Genomic DNA, 21,113 nt, shown 5'->3' on the forward strand with positions numbered 1-21,113 from the left:
TTAATCAGTTATTTATACGTTGTTTTCTTTAGGAAAGGTGGAAAAGGGTTAGAACGTAGCCCAAATAAAAAACAATCCCCTCACGTTCGTCGCCATCAGAAAAGAATTTTATCAGATCAGATGGCTGAAAAGTGAAAACCTTAAGTTTTAGTATACAAGACTTACTGAGGAGGGGGGAGGAAAAAGTGAAAAAGGGATGTATGGGAGAAAACAGCCAAAACCAGCATATATAACACACTTCTGCCACAAAAAATCTTGCAACTGAAATATAACCAGAAATCAACTACTTTCACCAGATCAGATGGATCTTAAGCATACTACTGCCTACTGGGTCCTGGCTCGACGGTGATGACCCATTCTGCGGAACACCTTCGTGCCAAAGAAATCCTTTCCCGTTTTCCCCTTAAACGTCAAATGCTTCTTAATTTGATTCTTTAACAAGGAACTACTAGTTCGTGACACCAGATGAGACTGGTTTCTCTGCAATCCAACCCCAGAATTATTTGAACTGTGATGATCACTACTTTTACTCCCTTGAGCATCAGAGATTACGACCCCTCTGTTCCTCCGTATTGACCTCAAGGCCATATGCAGTGGCTCAGAAACTGGTGAAGATTCATCTGTCACACCACTGGTTTTCAGGCATAAAGGGCATGGAGGGTCATGAATCTGGGTCTTTGGTGTTGTTTGCTCCAGGCAGTCTGCATGGAAGATATGGCTGCAATGAAGGACCCCAGCAATTGGCATGTCACCACCTCTGACAATTCGATAGGAGCTCCATGGGGACTTCTGCCAAAGAAGTCTTCCGCAAAGTCCACATTTCTGATCCCCTGTAGAGTAGTTTGGCGATCCAAGGTCCAAATCAATGTGCTCTGATATATCAAAGCCTTCTCCTCCATCATATCCTATGTCATCGGTACTAGCATTGCTCAACCTGAAACCCTCTCTTCTAGAGCTTGTGCTGGGCTCTGGGGAACCGTCCATCTTCTGGAGCTCAGTGAGGGTTTTGTGGAAGAGACCTGAGCTGTTCTCGGGCCAATGAGATGGTGAAGTTCTATTCTCACTAGGTATAAACCTACTGATGCTGCTTGTATCAGCAGAAACAGAAGGCTCACAATCTGACACAGGATTGTGGAATACCAAAGGATAAACTGGTTTTGATATGAAAAAACGTCGACTGGAGAAGTTGCAGCTGGAAGAAGTTATGGGCTGTTTGTTAGTTGATCCCAACGGGCTGGATTCAGAAAGGGAAGACGGGGAACCAAAACTATTGGATACTGCAGATGGTCCACCAGTAAATAGCCTCTGCAACCAGAAGCAAGCAAACAAGACAATGAGCATGAATGTAATTTAGACTCAAAGCCACAGCCATAAAAGTAAGAGAACTCACCTCAGTGGACCTAGGAAAAATAGATGTCCCGGGTTTTGACCCTATAAAAAAAAAAAAAAAAGAGGTGATCTTTACATTAGTGCAACTTGACAAATTGTGCATACACAAAAGAAAAAACTCTACTTCTCTTTAATATCTAATGGCAAACAATTGCTTTAGGTTGTTAGCAATATGGCTGTAAAAAGGATGTCTGGTATCCTTTTTAATATGAAGTACGCTTATGATCAACTGAATGCAAGGGAATCTAAAAGAGAATTTATCAAAGAAAATCTAGCAAATCGTAATTAACAAAAGTAGAGATTTCAACAATAAATAATTTTTTTGATAGGTAAAAAAGAAAAAAATATATATTAAAAGAAAAAAGAAACTGAATACAACCTCAAGGCAGGTGTTAAGATAACACCCCCCAAATCAAAACTACTACTACCAAACACCAAGAACCACAAAATACAAGAAAGCAAGAGAGACCCATCACTTTTACACAACAACCGCAACAACAAGGTAGGGCTGTTCACAGGTCGGGTTGGGTCGGTTTACTAGTTTTTTTTCAACTGACCCGACCTGGTCGGGTTACCTAAAGATTAAACTGAAACCAACCCTCTATTAAGCAAAACCGACCTGCTCGATTTAGGTCAGTTTGGGTCGATTTTGGTTTAAATATATACATTTCCGAAATATATATTTCAGCTTTAAATAAATATATATCGAAAATATACATCTTATATATAATATTTCAGAATATATTTTCTGGAAATATATTTAAAACCAAAATATATATATTTAAAACTGAAATATACATATTATATATAATATTTCAGTGAGAATATATTTATTGGAAATACATTTTAAACTGAAATATATATTTTGGAATATACATATTATATATAACATTTCAGTGAGAATATATATATAGATAACTCGGTTCGGTTTGGTTTCGGTTTCGGTTTTCATGTGTGAAAACCAAACCGAATTATCGGTTTACCCATCTTTCCAACCCGAAACCGACCGGTGGTGAAGAAAAACCGGCCAAATCGAGTTGGGTCGGGCCGGGTTGGTCGGTTTGAATTTATTTGTGAACAGCCCTACAACAAAGTGATGCAGATACTAGGCACAGGTCAATCTTCCACCTCACGAAACTCTTCCGGGCCTCCCTCCTCATCTCAAATTTCTCCCCCTAATGCTTCATAGACCTTTCTCAAGCCTTCTTCTTTCCTCTTCCTCTTATATGCTTCCAAGGCTTTTCTTACAACATTCTCTTCCCCTAAGAAGAACATTTACCAATTTCCACTTCTTTGTCGAGTAGCATCTTCAAATCCACGCTTCCTTTCTTTATTTCCTTTTCATTCAGCATCACCTTAGCAAAGACCTCTTTCAAATCATACTCATCACTAACAGCTTTTTTCTAACAAGTCAGGCTTAATCGGCTTCTTCCCCCCCCCCCCTAATGTTTCAGAGACCGTTCTCAAGCTTTCTTCTTTCCTCTTCCTCACATATGCTTCAAGGCTTTTCTTACAACATTCTCTCCCCCTAAGAAGAACAAGCCCAAGGATTTACCAATTTCACTTCTCTGTCAACTAGCATCTTCAAATCCACGCTTCCTTTCTTTATTTCCTTTTCCTCCGACATCACCTTAGCAGAGACCTCTTTCGAATCAGACTCATCCCTAACAGCTTTTTCTGACAAGTCAGGCTTAATCGGCTTCTCCTTATTAGAACCATCCTGAGAGGCTTCTTCTACCCCCCTTGGATGAGAGTGAAGATTCCGAGCAAGGGTTCTCATGACCCAAAGAACTTAGTTTAACCCCTCTTCTTTTATAAATCCTTTTATACTTACTTGTCGCCCAGTTCCCACCAGACCCTTCTTTAGCCTTGGAAAGACCGTCATGATGTGAACGTTTAGCTTTGCTTGAAGTTCTGGTCTTCTTTGGGGTCAACAGAACATCAACACTTTCAACTACACTTGCCTCATTTCCCCTGCGATCCAAGTCAACTCCCAGCCTGCCAACAACCACTTTAGAAACCAAGTAACCAGCATTGATCCTATGGCGTGTGTCTTGATTTACGTTATCTAAGTCAGAACCCTGCTCACCCTCAACTTCTTATAAGCCATCTCCTTCTTCCTTATCTCTCCCTCCTCCCTCCTCCCAGTCCTTGATTTTTCCCTCAACCCTAGCCTTATTCGCAACCCCATCTCCCGAATCCTTCTCCAGGCTTTCTCCCACGAGAAACAGAACCCCTAATCTCCTGGCTTAATTCTTGGCACGAAGAAATAGGGTTTGGCTCTTTCTTCCCTACCACTGGATCGAGCGCCAAAACATTGGAAGTGTCCTCTAGACTCCTTACCACAACTACCTTGAGGATGCTCCTTAGAACTCGAAAAGTCTTCACAACTAATCGAGCAAGGCCCAAGTGTTCGAAAGTCAGAAGCGTCAGCCACCAAAAAACCAATATTCGAGGCATTCCGAGGAGACATGTAAGCTACCCCTTTCAAAAACAATAAACAACAGAGAAGAGAGACAGAACAAGAGAGAATAGAATAAAGAAAGAATTACCCTATAATTCCATTTATAAGTCCATATAATCAAATCCAATTCAACCGATTTCTCTCCAAATGCTTGGGTATATTTATACACCTATATTACTAGGTTTCCTAGTTCCACTTACATTCTAACAATTACTACTAACTGTCCTCTTCTCATGGAAGGATTTACCAAAAATCACTTTCAAAAAGGAGCCTTCCTAATCCAAGAGACCAAGATTTCTATTAAAAAAATGAAGACATGTATATATGTACATGTTGGAAAACGTGGGGTTACTGGTGCAGATCTATATTTGGTAGTTGTGTAAAAATAGAATTGTATATATTCCTAGGATTGTGGAATGATTGATTTAGAAAGTTTTTCTTTCTTTCTATTCTTGTACACTCTATTTTCTTTTCTTTCTATTTTTCTACTTTCTATTTTTTTCTTCTTTTTATTTATTGCAGCAGCTTACTGTATAAATATGTCGATTGGCAATAGAATGATATACATCAGTATTCTACCATTCCAAAACATGGTACCAGAGCTCTAGGTTTGTCAACCTTGAGATTTTTTTTGGCCTTCATTGCCAGTTTTTCGTGTCTTTCTCTTCTGGCCTTCAGTGTTCATCTGTAACCAGAAGTGTTTCTTTATTCTCCTTCATTCCGGCCAGTTCTTCCCTCCTTTATTCTCCTTTCTTGCTGGCCTTATTTTTCCTCCATTAACAATGTCCGACATGACTACAACAAGTGCCCTCGTCCAAACCGATGGAGCAACAAATTCTCATCCTCACATTGGTGATTTGTAGAATATTCAGACAACATATAGACTGAATGGCCAGAACTACTTGAAGTGGTCACAACTAGTGTGTACCTATTTGAAGGGAAAAGGAAAAATTAGTCACCTTCTTGGAACAGGGCCAAAGTTGGGCGAGCCAAATTTTGATGCTTGGGACGAAGAGGACTCCATGATTATGTCATGGTTGTGGAGTTCAATGACACCCGAGATCAGTGATACTTGTATGTTTCTTCCCTCTACAAAGGCTATTTGGGATGCTATCCGACAAACCTATTCCAAAGCAAATGACGCTGCTCGTGTCTATGAGGTCAAAGTGAAGACAGTGGCGGCCAAACAAGGAAGCAGAAGTGTTACAGAGTATGCAAATCTACTGCAAAATTTATGGCATGAGCTTGATCATTATCGGGTTCTTGAGACAAAGTGCCCTGATGATGATGTGATCTTGAAGAATTTTATTGAAAGAGATAGGGTGTATGATTTTTTGGTCGGACTGAATGCTGAATTTGATTAGGTCCGAATACAAATTCTTGGCAAAGAAGAAGTGCCTCCATTGAATGAAGTCATAGCCCTTGTCAGAGTTGAGGAAAGCCACCGTGGAATCATGCTTGAGCCTAAAGATCCCGAAGGCTCAGCCATGGTGGCAAGGGGAGGAAGTTACAATGGTTCAAAGGGTGAGAACAATCACAACTTGGCTCGTGACACAACTACCCGTGACTCTAACGATAACCTCTGGTGCACCTATTGCAAGAAGCCCAGACACACAAAAGATAGGTGTTGGAATCTTCATGGGAAACCTCCCACATCCAGCAAGGAATGGGGAAATCGAGGAGTTTCAAAAGGAGTTCAACAGGCCCATAATGTCTCCACAACCCCACAGTAAGAACACTCAAGTCAGGGACCATTTAATGACGAAGAAATTGAAAGGCTAAGGAGCTTCCTGAGATCCTTGAAACCAGGAAGTGGTTCTACCTCTCTTGCTCTCTCAGGTGAGTCTTTATCTCTAGGATTACATGCATCGGCTAGTGTTTTTCCATGGATTCTTGATTCTGGAGCTACTGACCACATGACACCCTCTTCACTACATTTTCTCACCTATACACCCTGTCCTAGTAATAGAAAAATTTATGTTGCTGATGGTTCTTTCACCACAGTGGCAGGGATTGGGAATATTCAAATTACTCCATCCTTATTGCTTAAAAATGTGCTTATGTCCTAAGTTATCCACTAGCCTTATCTCTATACATAAACTCACCCAGGATGTGAACTACAATGTTGTGTTCTTTCCTTCTTACTGTGTATTTCAGGACCAAGTTTTGGGGAAGAAGATTGGACTTGCTAAGGAAAGGGATGAACTCTACTACCTTGAAACAACCAGCAAACCATCTCACATTGTTATGCATGTCACACACGAGTCATTCTTATCTACCTCCAATAAAGATTTAATTTGGCATCATCACTTCCGTTTCGGTCATCCTTCATTTCCTGTTTTAAAAACAATGCTTCCTTCCTTGTTTAAAGGAATTGATGTTGAAACCTTTCATTGTGATGTTTGTGAACTTGTTGCTAAGCACAAAAGGGTTTCTTTCCCAATCAGCAATAAAAGATCTTCAACTCCTTTTTATTTGATTCATTCGGATATATGGGGCCCTTCTCAAATTTCCAACATTAATGGTTCTAGATGGTTTGTCACCTTTATTGACGATTGCACTAAGGTCAGGTGGATTTTTCTTCTTAAGTCTGAATATGATGTGGGTACCCTTCTTCCCAACTTTCATAACATGGTCCAAACTCAGTTTGGTGTGAGAATTAAAAGGTTTTGATCTGATAATGCAACAGATTATTTTAATCAGAATTTGTCCCCATTTTTTCAAAAAGAAGGCATTGTGCATGAATCCTCCTGTGTTAACATTCCCCAACAGAATGGGATAGCTGAGAGGAAAAATGGCCATCTTTTACAAACCACCCGAGCCTTTCTCTTTCAAAACCGGGTGCCAAAACAATATTGGGGGGAAGTTGTCCTTACTGCTACATACACCATAAATAGACTACCATCTAAAGTTCTTGACAACCGAAGCCCAATAAAAGTCCTTTCTCAATTCTACCCTGATATTCGAACCTCAAATAATCTCACACGAAGAATTTTTTGTTGCACTACCTTTGTTCATGTCCATAATAAGGGAAAATTGGATCCATGAGCAATCAGATGTGTCTTCTTGGGGTATTCCCCAACTCATAAAGGTTATAAATGTTATCATCCAGCCACCAGAAAATTCTACACCTCCATCGATGTCACATTTGAGGAGGGACAATCCTTTTAAACTCAACCTTATCTTTAGAGGGAGTCCTCATTAATAGAAGATAAGGCCTCGGATCTACTCTCCTTAGATGTATTACCCTCCTCACAGTCATCCAACCGTCAAGAACCACATCCCTCTGAGTCACAATCCTCTGAGCCCCACATTCCCGAGTCTCAACAAGAGTCAAACAACCCAACCATTGAACCAAATTCAGACACTGTTAACCCCCCAATGATGTGCATGATGATGTGAGATATATGCAGGTTTCCTCTATGAGAAGAAATCCAGATCCTCAACTTGTACAAGTCCAAGATTCAACTCCTAATCCTGGAACTGAGGGATATGCAAAACCTGAACCTGCACCTTCACAGTCTGAGTACGACCTACCTATTGCACTGATAAAAGGAACCAGAGAATGTACCAAACGCCCATTGTACCCTTTAGCCAAATCTATGTCGTTCCAAAGATTCTCTAAATCCCATAAAAGTTTTCTAGCCAGCCTTAACACCATTCCAATTCCTAATACTCTAGCCGAGGCATTTCTCTAATAAGGAGTGGAGAAAAGCCATGAGAGTGGAAATGGAGGCACTAGAAAAGAACAACACATGGGAAGTTGTGGACATACCAAGAAACAAAAAGTTTGTAGGTTGTAAATGGGTGTTCACAATTAAGTACAAATATGATGAGTCGTTAGAAAGGTACAAAGCACGACTAGTAGCCAAGGGATATATACAGACTTATGGGGTAGATTATCAGGAAACTTTTGCCCCAATAGCTAAAATGAATACGGTAAGGGTGTTGTTGTCTTTGGTTGCTAACTATAATTGGGATTTGCAACAATTTTATGTAAAGAATGCATTTCTCCATGGTGATCTAGAAGAGGAGATAAACATGGACATTCCATCGGGTTTTAGAGAAGGCATTAAGGGGAACAAAGTTTATAGGTTGAAGAAAGCACTAAAAGGCCTCAAACAATCTCCGATAGCATGGTTTGAAAAGTTTACAAAGGTGATGCTTAGTACAGGTTACAAGCAAAGTCAAGGTGACCACACATTGTTTATCAAACACACAGCCTCAGGGGGAGTTACTGCACTATTAGTCTATGTGGACGATATAATTGCTACTGGGAATGATAAAAAGGAGAAGGAAGCATTGAAAAACTACCTTTCCAGAGAATTTGAGATAAAAGACTTGCGGAGACTAAAGTATTTTCTCAGAATTGAAGTAGCACATTCTAAACAAGGCATCTTTATCTCTCAACAAAAGTATGTTGTTGATCTTTTGAGAGAAACAGGAAACATGGCATGTAAACCAGCTTCCACGCCTATAGATCCCAATCATAAACTTGGAGAAGCCAGCGAGAATGCAAGTGTAGACAAGGAGATGTTCCAAAGACTGGTTGGAAAACTCATTTATCTTGCACATACACAGCCAGATATTGCACACGCTGTAAGTGTAATAAGTCAGTTTATGCATAATCCTAAAGAAGTTCATCTGCAGGCTGCTCATCGAATTCTACACTATTTGAAAGCCAATCCAGGAAAAGGAATTTTATTCAGAAGAAATGGGGGACTGGCTCTTGAAGCATCTATAGATGTCGATTATGCAGGATCTCCAATAGATAGACGGTCCACTTCCGATTACTGTACCTTCTTGGGAGGAAACTTAGTCACTTGGAGGAGTAAGAAGCAAAACGTACTGGCTCGATCAAGTGCAGAGGCAGAATTCAGGGCCATGGCACAAGGAGTGTGTGAATTACTCTGGTTGAAGATAATTTTAGAAGACTTGAAGATTCCACGAGAAGAGCCTATGAAGCTATATTGTAATAACAAGTCAGCCATTAATATGGCTCACAATCCTGTTCAACATGACAGGACGAAGCACATTGAAATTGACCGACACTTTATAAAAGAGAAACTGGACAGCAAGTTGATTTGCACTCCCTATGCGTCTGCAAAAGGACAACTGGCCGATGTACTTACTAAAGGGCTCAATAGTACAGACTTTCGAAGAATTATAGCCAAGCTGGGAATGGAGGATCTCTATTCACCAGCTTGGTAGTTGTGTAAAAACAGAATTGTATATATTCCTAGGGTTGTGGAAGGATTGATTTAGAAAAATTTTCTTTCTATTCTTGTACTTTCTATTTTCTTTTCTTTCTATTTTTCTACTTTCTATTTTCTTTTCTTTCTATTTTTTTCTTCTTTCTATTTATTGCAGCAGCTTACTGTATAAATATGCCGATTGGCAATAGAATGATATACATCAGTATTCTACCATTCCAAAACAGTACAAAATAAAACTTTGAAACCAACTGCAATATTATCAATAAACTAAAGATGTACAGAAAAGAGAGACTCATTACACTTCTAGGAAGTTGCATGTATTTAGCAGCCATCAACTCCTCTAATGGAGTAAGCTGGTTGAAAGGTCAACTGAAAGTGTAACTTCTCTCCCTCTGACCAGTGAATCAAACTAAGGTTTCTCTAGCATCAGTTCCTGCATGACACTATTGAGTCGATGCTCGTCCTCATGTACACCAACTCCTAAATAGAAGTACCATCTAGTCTAAGTCTCAAACTTCAAGGCTTAACTAACCACCTGGGGAGTGGGGACTAGAACAAATGTGCAATATTTGTAAGTTTGTAACACGTCATGGATCTTCCCTATACTAGGTAGATTGAAGAAAGGCGGTATGCTTGTTCAGCTCCATCTTCTTGAGGCAATAGAAAAAGAGAGGAACTTGTATGGAGGGAACTAAGCATTGGTGTGAACAGTTTGGGAAGAAAAAAAAAATCAAAGGATCTTTAATGAAAAGTGTAAATCGAAGGATGAACCGATTGAAGCCATAAAAGTTAGGACTGGGGATTGGGTAAAAACATTGGATATCTTCCAAGAATTCTCAACCAATGACATAATAAGGTCTTGGACTGAAGTGGCACAAACAGTTAGACATAAAGAAAGTGTAAGAATGGAAATGGAAACCACTATCTATAAAAAAGTTGAAGCTGAACTTTGATGGTAGTTCTTTGGGCAATCCAAGAAGAGCAGGTATAGGGAGAGTGTTTAGAAACCACCAATGAGCAGTTGTGGCTTTGTTTTCAGAAACAATTGGTTCTGGAGATTCTGTACAGGCTGAAATATTGGCTCTCTTACAAGGAAAGAAACTTGCATGACATCATGGAGTCAGGGATTTGGAAATTGAAGGAGATACACAATTAGTTATATCATGGACCAAGAAAATCAACTCAGCACCTTGGAAATACAGGCATGCTTTTAGGGAGATTGATCACCTAGCAAAGAGGTTTAATTCTAATTTCAGCTGGGTAAGGACTGCAAAAGGAATGGCAGATGTATTGGCCAAAACAAGGAGTAGATAGGCCTCTTTTGTTTTGGGCAAAGTTGTAATCTGATGTAATTTGGGTTGATGGGATTGCTATAATAATTGTACTAAGTTTCCGAACTAATCTTATGAAATACTTTTGCTGATCAAAAAACAGATCAAGTTCTAAATGGTGTTACAGTTTTTTAATCATTTACAGAGTTGTGTGGGCACATTATTTCGTTAGCCATTTCAAATCTATTTTCAGAAGACCTTTAAATGAAAGGATCTGGTTGGAGGGTTTGGATTGGCCGACTCTAAGTCCAAAAAACAAAGAGTGGTTAGAAAGGAGATTTGAATTGGAGGAGATAAAGGAAGCAATCTTTTCAATGGATAGAACAAAAGCTCCAGGTCCGGGCGGGTTCACAATGGCTTTTTATCAAGATTGTTGGGATATTGTGGAGAAAGATATTGGGCCAGTGTTTGAGTTGTTCCACAGAAGGGGAATAATCAATCCGGGCTTGAACTCCCCTTTCATTGCTCTGGTTCCTATGAAGAAAGAGGCATCACAACCAAGAGACTTCAGACCTATTAGTTTGGTGAACAGTTTGTACAAGATGATTGCAAAAGTGTTGTCTCTAAGAATAAAGAAGGTTCTTCCTTCCATAATTGCACCTAACCAGGGTGCTTTTGTGATGGGAAGACAAATTACCGATCAAATCTTGATTGCTAATAAGAGTCTGGAGAGCTTTAGGAAAACCAAGAAGAAGGGAGTGGTGTGTAAACTAAACTTGGAGAAGGCTTATGACAGGGTTGATTGGTCTTTTTTATTGAAGGTGTTGAAAAGTTTTGGCTTTGGAGACAGTTGGTGTAAGTGGATTTGGGGTTGTATTAGAAGCTGCCACTACTCTATCTTGGTGAATGGAACTGTGGTGGATTTCTTCCCCGCCTCGAGAGGAATAAGACAAGGTGATCCACTATCCCCTTTCCTCTTCACTCTGATTGTTGATGTACTTGGGAGATTGATTCAAAGAGCAGATTCAAGGAATTTAATAAAAGAATGGAGAGTAGGTAGGGAGGAGATACCTCATACTCATCTTCAGTTCACAGATGACAATCCTTTTCTACGAAGGTTAGGACATTGAGTGGATCCGGAACCTAAAATTGGCAATACAACTCTTTGAGGAGGTATCTGATCTCAAGGTAAATTTGGATAAGAGTATTTTGGCGGGTGTGAATTTGGGGAAGAAGGAACTTAGAGAGTATGCAGGTGTGTTAGGGTGTGCAACCTCGGAATGGTCGATGGCTTACTTAGGCCTCCCCCTGGGAGATAACCCTAAGAAGGTAAGCTTTTGGAACCCAACAGTGGAGAGATTTGGGAAAAGGCTTGCTTCTTGGAGGAAAAATTATCTTTCCTTGGGGGGGAGAATCACTTTGATTAGATCAACCCTAGCTAATCTTCTTGTGTATTTCCTATCAGCGTTTAAGATCCCCACAAAGGTCTCTAACACTTTGGAAAAGCTTATGAGGGAGTTCTTGTGGGAGCCTGGAGAGAAGTGGGACCATAGGGTGAGTTGGGTGGTAACTAGAGGTAAAAAGCTAGAAGGTCTTGGGATTGGGAATGTTAGGAAGAGGAACAGGGCTTTGTTGGGGAAATGATTATGGAGGTTTCCGTTGGAATGAGACAAGTTGTGGAAGATTGTGGCTAGCATACACAGGTTGGAAAACAATGGTTGGGAACCTGGAATCTTGGCAAGGACGATAGCCGCCTCTCCTTGGTCAGCCATACACAATCTGCTTCCAGTTTTTTCCCCTTGTATCAGGTATGGTCTTAACTCCGGTAATAAAATAAATTTTTGGGAACAACTTTGGGTCAGGGACTCACCTCTGATGGACCAATTTCCCTCTTTGTATTCTCTTTCTGATTTGAAAAATGAACCCATTTCTTCCTTCTTAAGCCCCTCAGACTCTCATTCAAGGTTTGGGTGGAACCTAGGTCTGAGAAGGGCAATTAGGGATGCAGACTTGGACCACCTTTTGTCTTTGTTAGCTATCCTTGAAAATGTTTTCTTGTATCCCAATGAGGAGGACACCAGATTTTGGGTTCCCTCCTCTTCAGGTGTTTTCTCTTGTGCCTCATTTTTTAAGACTTTAACTTGGCCTTCTAATCCCATTGGGTTGTCTTTCCTGGTTAAAGAAATTTGGAGTAAACCCATTCCTCCTCGGGTTGGTAGTTTTTGCTGGGAAACTTTTCTGGAAAGAATTAACACAAATGGCCTACTTCAGAAGAAGAGACCCAACTCTTGTTTACTTCCTAATAGATGTAATCTCTGTAAAGCTGATCGGGAAACTGGTTACCACCTTATGGTTACTTGTCCGGTTGCTAAATCAGTTTGGGAGTGGGTCATTTCCCTTTTTGGATACGTTTGGATACCCCTGGGAGTGTCCAAAGCTTGTTCTCTCCCTCCTTTTTCAGATGGTCGAAGAAGAGAGGGAAGACTATGTGGAGAAGCATCAGGTCTGCAGTGTGTTGGACTCTATGGGAAGAAAGAAACTCACGAATATTTTCAGATAAGGAAAAAACCATCGGAAACTTATTAGATCTAATTCTGTTAAGGGTGGCACATTGGTTGAAAACTATGGAACTATTCTCAGATTATTCTGTGGCTGATTTGGTGAGAAATTGGAAGGAAATAGCTTCCTCTGCCCTCTATAAGAGGAGTTGTAGTCCTTTGTGGTTCCCTCCTCCTTCTAGGTTCATAAAACTGAATTTTGATGGCAGCTGTTTAAGGAACCCAGGGCCTTCTTGGATTGGGGGAGTATTCAAGAATGAGGTGGGGGCTATTATTGCTATGTTTTCAGGCCCAATTGGGGAAGGAGACTCTCTTGAGGCTGAGATCCTCGCAGCCCTGGAAGGCATCCAAAGAGCAAGGGAGCTGAACATCAGATGTTTGGTCCTTGAAGGTGACTCGGAGGTGGTGATTAGGTGGCTAAAAGGGGGAGACAGCGGCTTATGGAGTTATAACAATGAGAAGAATAAATTTAAATGGCTGAGTAGGGATATGGTGGTTCATTACAACTGGGTGAATAGGACTGCAAATTCCTTTGCTGATGGGTTAGCAAAGCAAGGGGTGAATAGAGATTTGATTTTTTGGGCTAATTTTTTATTTTTTCCTTGTACTCTTTGATGAGGAGTTAAGTCTTTTTACCTCCCCTTTGTACCTAAGCTTCACATAGTTTCATATCTTTAATAAAGTTTCTTGTTATTGATCAAAAAAAAATATTATAGAACACATTATGTTTCTATTATGTCCTAACATGGCCTGAACCTCAAACTTGGATCAATTTCTTACACAATGTATTTTTACCAGACTCTCCAAATGGGTTCCATACCAGTATTGGATTTTCTTTTAACATTAATAGATCCAAGAAGCATCTACAAAATAATAAAATAAGAGCAACAGTAATCTCCATGGTTAAGATTACACCCTTCTCCAACTAAGAGGAAGGAATATGTGGAGAAAGCACTAGAGCATCTTTTCTTTGGACTATTTGGAGCAAAAAGAACTTGAAAATTTTGAACAATAAAAGCTCAAGAGGTTGGCATCAGTTTATCTTATTGCAGTAAGGATGGCAAACTGCATTTCTACATTAGAGGAATTCAAGGGTATCGGTATGGATTCTATATTGTAAGGGTGGCAAGAGGTGGCAGGCATTGTGCAACATAGAACTCATACTCCTCTTGCTTGGAGTGCTCAAGAATTTTGATGGATACTCTTTCGGCAATTCGGAACCCCCTGGGGTGGGAAGTCTGTTAAGAAACCATTAAAGAACTATGTTTTTCACTTCTTCAGGTCCAGCGGGAGATGTAAATTCTCACAGAGCAGAGCTTCTAGTCTTCAAGACCTAAAACTGCTCTTCTACTCTTGCTGGAATGATGTAACAGAAACATGACTCTTTGGTGGTCATTGTCTAGATGTCTTCAATGGACAAAGGCCCTTTGAAACTCAGATTTCCATAAAGAAGCTAAGGCACTATATCCACCCAGCCTGAATAGCTCATTCAAGTGGATCCAAAGACCTCTAGTGCTTCTGTTGTTCATTAGCCAGAGAAGGCTGCATGTCAAAACTTGAGTGGGGATGGGGGACTGGCCCAAGGGTACATGTTAGAGCTGATTATAGTATTCATTTTCTGGGAATTTGGGATAGCTACATGCCAGTTTTTTGTTGAGATTTTAACTTTTCTTACTGCACTTCGTTATACTGTGCAATGCTTTTGTCCCCTGCTACATTCTATCATCTTAAAAAAAAAAAAAACAGTTTCTGTCCCCATAAATATAGTACAAATGAAACCTCAAGCTTTGTCATTCCCTTGCTCACAACATGTCTCTACCCACCCCTTTGGGGGAGGTCCTGAGTGCATCTCACTCAATCAATATATCCCCTCCCTTGCATTTGGATCACAAGTTCATCAGATGATGCTTGTGTTGGATTTTCATCATAAGTTCCACATCCATGCTCTTGCTGCATCTCAGTAATAGAGACTAAACATTGTTCTCAACTTCTCACACTCGGTTGAAAAACACCACTTATCAAGTTTTCTGAGTGCTGGTTCAAACCTTGGAAGTTCCCCTGGATCATGAAGACCAGAGATAGTGGAGAGGACTCTTTGGTATAGCCAGCTTTTAAACCAAAAGCTTTGCTTAATTGACATAATAAGAACATGACAAGAAACATAGATATAATCATATAAAGCATTCAAGTCAAAGCCAAGAACACACTTCTTCATAAGTGAGCTAGTCAAAGCCAAAGAAAGAAAGAAAGAAAAGAAGTTCAATGAGGACAGTTGCAAGTTATATCATTATGGCACAAGAACAAAGGAATGCATAACCTTCCATATTATGCTAAATGCAAAACATCTACAAGAAACAGAAGTGAAGAACCATGCAGCATGCAACCCTCTATCGAATAGTACAGACTCGACATCCAAATTACTGATATCTCAAATTAGAATCATCATTTAGTCCTCACAAATGATGGCATAACCTTTTATCCAGAAAGTAGCACAAACAAAGATCAGAGAAGGCATATACGTTTAGAATAATTTCAATGCAAGCTTGATGGTTCAACAACAGAACCCCCATAGAAATCCTGGCTGTGTTGCACCAACACAGACAGAATCAGAACCCAATACATTCAATAGTCTAACTCAGCAATGTTAAAAAACCTGTATTTGTTGACATATACACAGAAATTGTTATATTACTAAAGTACTTCTTTTTTAATTCTAACATCATATAGCTATGGAAAAGGTTAAAATTTTGTCTTTACTAATTATTTTTTCCTATAAAATAGCATTCACCAGGTATATTAGCTTTTCATATATGCCAACTAATCTAGGAGGAAAAAGAAAAATGTTTACAAGACTAGAAGCTTCCCTCAATAATCCAAAGTGTCAGAATCCACGACATTTCTGACAATGGACACACTCCATCCACTTGGCAGAATCCATATAACACTGAATCTTGGGAATATACATTTTCACTTGCCAGAAGGAAAGACTAAAATTTGAAAATTAAAAAGACTATTGTTCAAAAGCAGAAACCAGTTTTATATGAAGCACGGATAATCAAAGAACTGACAATTATGTCATAAAAGGGAGAGGAAATGAACTTAAATTACCTCCCATGGATGGGGTACTGCACTGGCCAAAATTGAATTTTTGTACTGGTGGTGTCCACTGAGGAGCCTGGAAATTGTCAGGGCTTCCAAAATAAGAAAATACCCCATCAGAGACAGACTGGTGATGACGGGTGCACTGGTCACTCCTCACCCTGCCTCTGCTTCCTTTACCATTTGAGGATAATGAAGAACCACATAGTAGGGCTCCGTGAGATAAACCATCTGACTGGAATCTACAATCCCATCTCCTTGATGGAGGAGGAGAGAAGCTTGAGTTTGTCCGCCAACGAGGTTCACCAAGATCCATGGAGCAGTCTCTTCTTCCTGTATTTGAATTTGCTCCATGTGGCCCAGCGGCCACACAACAAAGTGCACCCGTCTTAGCTATTTTTTTGGTAACAGCAGTTAAGATGAACTGTTGTCCAAGTGATGGCTCAAAAGCATATGCCCGCGTGCAAAGCAGAAGGGCATGGATGTCAGGAATCAAGAGGAGATTTTGAATGGAAGATTATGGAGGTCTAACACAAGAATTGCAATCTCAGCTCCCCAGAACAAAGCCCAAAAAGAATGATGCAGACTGATTGGAAGATAAAAGGTTATAAGTTTCCCATCTCTAAAGGAGAACTATACATGAATATTTTCTTCGCCAAGATACACAAGCAAGGATTTGACTATAGCTTAATAGTTGAACTTTCCATTTATAAAATACAATCTCCAACTTGTGACTTCCTGAACAGCTACTCTTCTCTATGTCAACTTAATACACCATTTATTCTGTACAAGTATTTCAACTAACAAAGTGAGTGAGCAGCTAATGTAAGTAGGGTAAACAATAAAATGTAAAAAATAAAGATATCAATTAAAAGATAACGTGGCAGTTCTATGGATTCCATTCATGAGTTTTCTTTCCACCAACAAAACTTAATGCCAAAAACAAAAGATTACTTGAAAAAAAAAAATTAATGTGGCAGTTTGATAAATGCCATTCCTGGATATTCATCTACCTTCCTCCTTACTAAGCTTTGTAAGTGCAGTAAAAGCTAAAATTACAAAGACCTTGTAAAGTAAAAGTAAATAATTAAGAGAAAAAGCTATCAACTATCCTTTAGAAGGCCTTGACATACTATAGGCCTAGAGTTATGAATTAAGAAGTTGCACTTGTTTTGTGATTTTGTGGAAACCATGGACCATGTTCTGGTACATTGTGAGTTTGTGTATTGGATTTGAGGAAGAATGTTGGACATTTTCAGGGTTAAGTTGTGTTTTCCAGCCGACAAGAAGGGACTCATAAGTGCTTGGTGGTTAAGGAGGTTAAGTAAGGTTGGCAGAGTAGACTGGAGCATCAATCCTACAACAGTTTTTTGGGCAGTGTAGTGTGAAAGAAATAATAAAATCTTCAAGGAGAGGAAGACTTCAAATGAGGAGGTTTTCAAAAAAGCTTTGGGCATGTTGTTTTGTGGTTAGCAAATCACTCTCTGTTCAAAATCAGACGTAAATTTGTAGTAATGAAGTTACTGCTCCCAATCAAAAAAAAAAAATGAGACATTCTTTTTTTGATCAGGATCATCTTTTTGTCAGGAATCTGTAAATTTTTTTGCTATTTGGTTTTATTGTAATTGGGTTACTACAGAATCTCAATGTACAGGGGTTACTGTGCTGACAATATACCTTGGTTTGTTTTGATCAATTCAATATATTACATTAACTTTTCAAAAAAAAAAGAAAAAGAAAAAGAGAAAAGTTGGACTTGTTTCAAAGAAATGACACATGTCATGGGCAAAAGAGCTGATTTCACTACACCAACTCATGTTTATCAACCACCTCATTAAGTGATACCATAGGGATGGTGTAAATAACAGGGATCAATCTAATCAATCAAGTTATTCCCTGCCATTAGATCATTCATACTTGTATCAGGGACCACTAAAGGAAGGATCTTAAATCTATAAGAGATTTATTTCCTTATTAGTAGCAATTTACGAGGTATTGAGAATAAAAGAGTATATCTAGTGGGATTTACCATGTAATTGGTGAGACTCATGAGATACTACAAATAATTCTAGGTAGTTGTTAGGATGCAATATCTATTTTAGAATTTAGATTTTTATGATATCTTATGACTAATTCCCTTTCATGTGCCATCAGTGCCAACTAGAAAGGCTAGAATGATTTAGGCTACTTGCTAATTAAAATAGGAAAGTTGTTTTAGTGGTAATGAAATTACTATTTAAGATTGTAAGTTCAGACTTGTTGTATTTTCAATCATTTTCTATACTTTTATCCTCTACATTATGGTGTTGTGAACAGTAACTCTAAACAATAGGTGTTCTCTAAGTTCTTTGTTTCATTTCTGCATTTCCATTTAGTTTCAGCAAGCCCTGCCTCTAGGCTGCACCACGTTTGAAACTATTGAGTTCATCCATACACAATGAAATCCACTGAGTTGGCATTTTGAAATATAATTTATCTCCCATGTTGCAAATATTATTTACACTGCTTCTGTCTCAGGCCTCAAGATATAATTTCTCTTCAATGACCAGATCCCAGAAGTTACTGTTTCTCAAGTTTCCCCAAACAAAGGTACTTAATGGTCCAGTCCTTAACTCTATATCTCTGAACACTCATCATACTGCATAGTGTGTATCTCCTCCTTTAGGATGTGAATTCCCATCAAGGTGCTTTAATGATGAGAACATAGAAAGCATCAAAACACCTTAAGGTTCAAGTCCTGCAGAATACATATTATCCGAGTTAGGATATTTGATATGACTTACTAACCTTATTAGAGCAGTAAGCCAGCAGTCCCATGAGCCACTCCCCACACTTCGACTCTAGCAGATCAATTTATCTGAGTCTTTCTAAATGATCAATAAGGTGATGCACTGGTGTCCGGCAATTCTAGAACCAGTACGGCAATTAGTTAGTAAGAACTTCAGCCTCGTTGGAGTATCAGTATCCTATAGGTCCACTAAACCCAAAAAGCTAAGAAATGATAAACTCTGTCAATTCCTTTCTTCCAAACGCCAAATATAACTGCATGGATATGGGCTTTAAAATGAATCCTGCCACTTGATATCAGACATGACTCCTTACCAAGATTACGGAGACCAGGAGGTTGTATTTAGTGACCAACCACCCATTTATCTTATAACACCAATGCTCGATTAGGATCAAGCACATAAAAGATTCTGTGATAGGGCTTTTCGTATAGTGGGTGTTGAGTTCTTTCATACCTTCCTTCTCTTGATACAATTTCCTAGTTGCACACACAAAGATGCATATAGATGTGCACAATTAAGAACTAAGTCAGCATCTTATCATAATAAAGCACGAAAGGTTGGTATTGGTCACCAAATTTCCTAAACAAACATCAAAAGCTCAGAAATCCCTGAGCAATTCCATCCAATCGTCACCCTAAACGGACCTAACCCTTCAACCCCCCAGCTATTAGGAAAAGACTTTATGATTAGAAAGTAACATCATTTTTCATTTAATGGAGCTCCTCTCTCTATCAGCTTCTATAACGGCAAAATTTTTGACAGACCAATACACGTATGAGTAATCAATTGATCATTAATTTCAGTGAAAAAGAACAAAGGTTATCAGAGAAGTGATAAAGCACGAAAAACGGAAAACCACTTAACAGAATTAGCATAACTGGAAAAAAATCCATATATAAATAATTTCCATTAAACATGTAAGAACAAGACGATGCACAGCGAAGTGTAAATCTACGAGAATGGAAATGGTCTAAAGCATCAAATTGAGAAGGTTCTATGATTCTATCAACTAAAAATCGTAAAACGAACTGATGCTAAACAATTACAAAAAAAAAAAAAAAAAAAAAAAACTCATACGAAGGATAAGTCCAAAAAAATAAATAAGAAACAACAAGAAGAAAAATATAAGCAAAAAATTGATGAAAAATCAAAGGAATGACAGTAGAAAGTATGGAACTTACCTTCAAACCACGACCAATTTCTAGGGTTTTAGCGGAGAAAAAAATATTAAAAAAACGTGGATCAGATACTTGTGAAGTGGTCGTCCGAAGTTTTATAGTGTGTCGGAAACTGAGCCTGAGAGAATCGGAAAGGAGAGAGAAAGAGATAGACAAGGACAAAGGCAAAGGCTCCCAGTCTCAGAAAAAGACGCACCGAAAAGGAGAGCGTGTCGACCCTCTCGCTGTTTCTCTCTTCCTTTTATTTCTCTAGTTGTTGTTGTAGTGCTGCTTTCGGTATGTCCCACTTCCCGGACCAATTCCTTCACTTGTTTCTATGAGACACGTGAACGGTTTGGGTTGTGCACTTGTGCTCGTGACAGAGTATGGCTGATGAGTGATGAGCGATGGCTGTAAATAGATCGGGTTCGGGTCGGACTTAGTTGCATTCACATTCGATTATCACGTCGGATTTGGATTTAATGCACCACCATTTTATTTTGTATAAAATGATTAAAAATAAAAGCAATTAACTATTTTAACTTATATACATATATATAATATAAATACAACATATTAAAAGTATTAATTATAAATTTTATATTATTATACATAATAATTATATATATATATAAAATAATATTTTTTATTTGACTCGAGTTTTAATCAAGTTCTAACATCAAAATCGAATATAATTAGGTTTGGAGTCCATTTACAGCCCTACTTGTGTGAGAGAGGCAAATAGATCAAACGAAGTATAAAATTAAGTAAAAATGATCGAAATATTATATTAATAAAACGAACTAGATATTACTCTGATATTGTATTTCATAGACAAAATAAATTAAAAATTATTTGTACGAATCTTTCTTTTGGAAACTCCTAATAATCTTGACCTCGTTAAAATTAGTAAAATTGCAACGTTCAAATCAACTTTATTAATAGACGATATAAAATTTAAGTTTATACTAGTGAGGCCCATGCATGCATGAAAAGCAACAAAAATTAAATTTCAATAATTTTTGAAATAAATAATGAGATGTAATAATTTGTTAAATTATGTCATTTTTTGTTTTTTATTGATTTCTTTTAAAATTTAATAATTAATATATTTCTGTTAATTTATGATAATTAACAAAAACGTTCTATTAATGTCTCTTAAATTCTATT

The 21,113-nt window shown here is 38.6% G+C and overlaps 1 pseudogene across 1 annotated transcript; it reads right to left on the reverse strand.

Moving 5' to 3' along the window:
• Positions 1-65: 65 nt before the first annotated feature.
• On the reverse strand, positions 66-20,187 carry LOC148872967 (uncharacterized; annotated as a pseudogene). The gene is made up of 4 exons (XR_016107496.1): positions 19,968-20,187; positions 16,007-16,780; positions 1,391-1,431; positions 66-1,305 (listed from the first exon to the last, which is right to left on the reverse strand). The product of XR_016107496.1 is annotated as an uncharacterized LOC148872967 (transcript).
• Positions 20,188-21,113: the final 926 nt, after the last annotated feature.

The sequence above is a fragment of the Nelumbo lutea genome, chromosome 2 (assembly GCF_056320005.1).
Source record: "Nelumbo lutea isolate HS-2025 chromosome 2, American lotus-T2T, whole genome shotgun sequence".
Classification (NCBI taxonomy): domain Eukaryota; kingdom Viridiplantae; phylum Streptophyta; class Magnoliopsida; order Proteales; family Nelumbonaceae; genus Nelumbo; species Nelumbo lutea.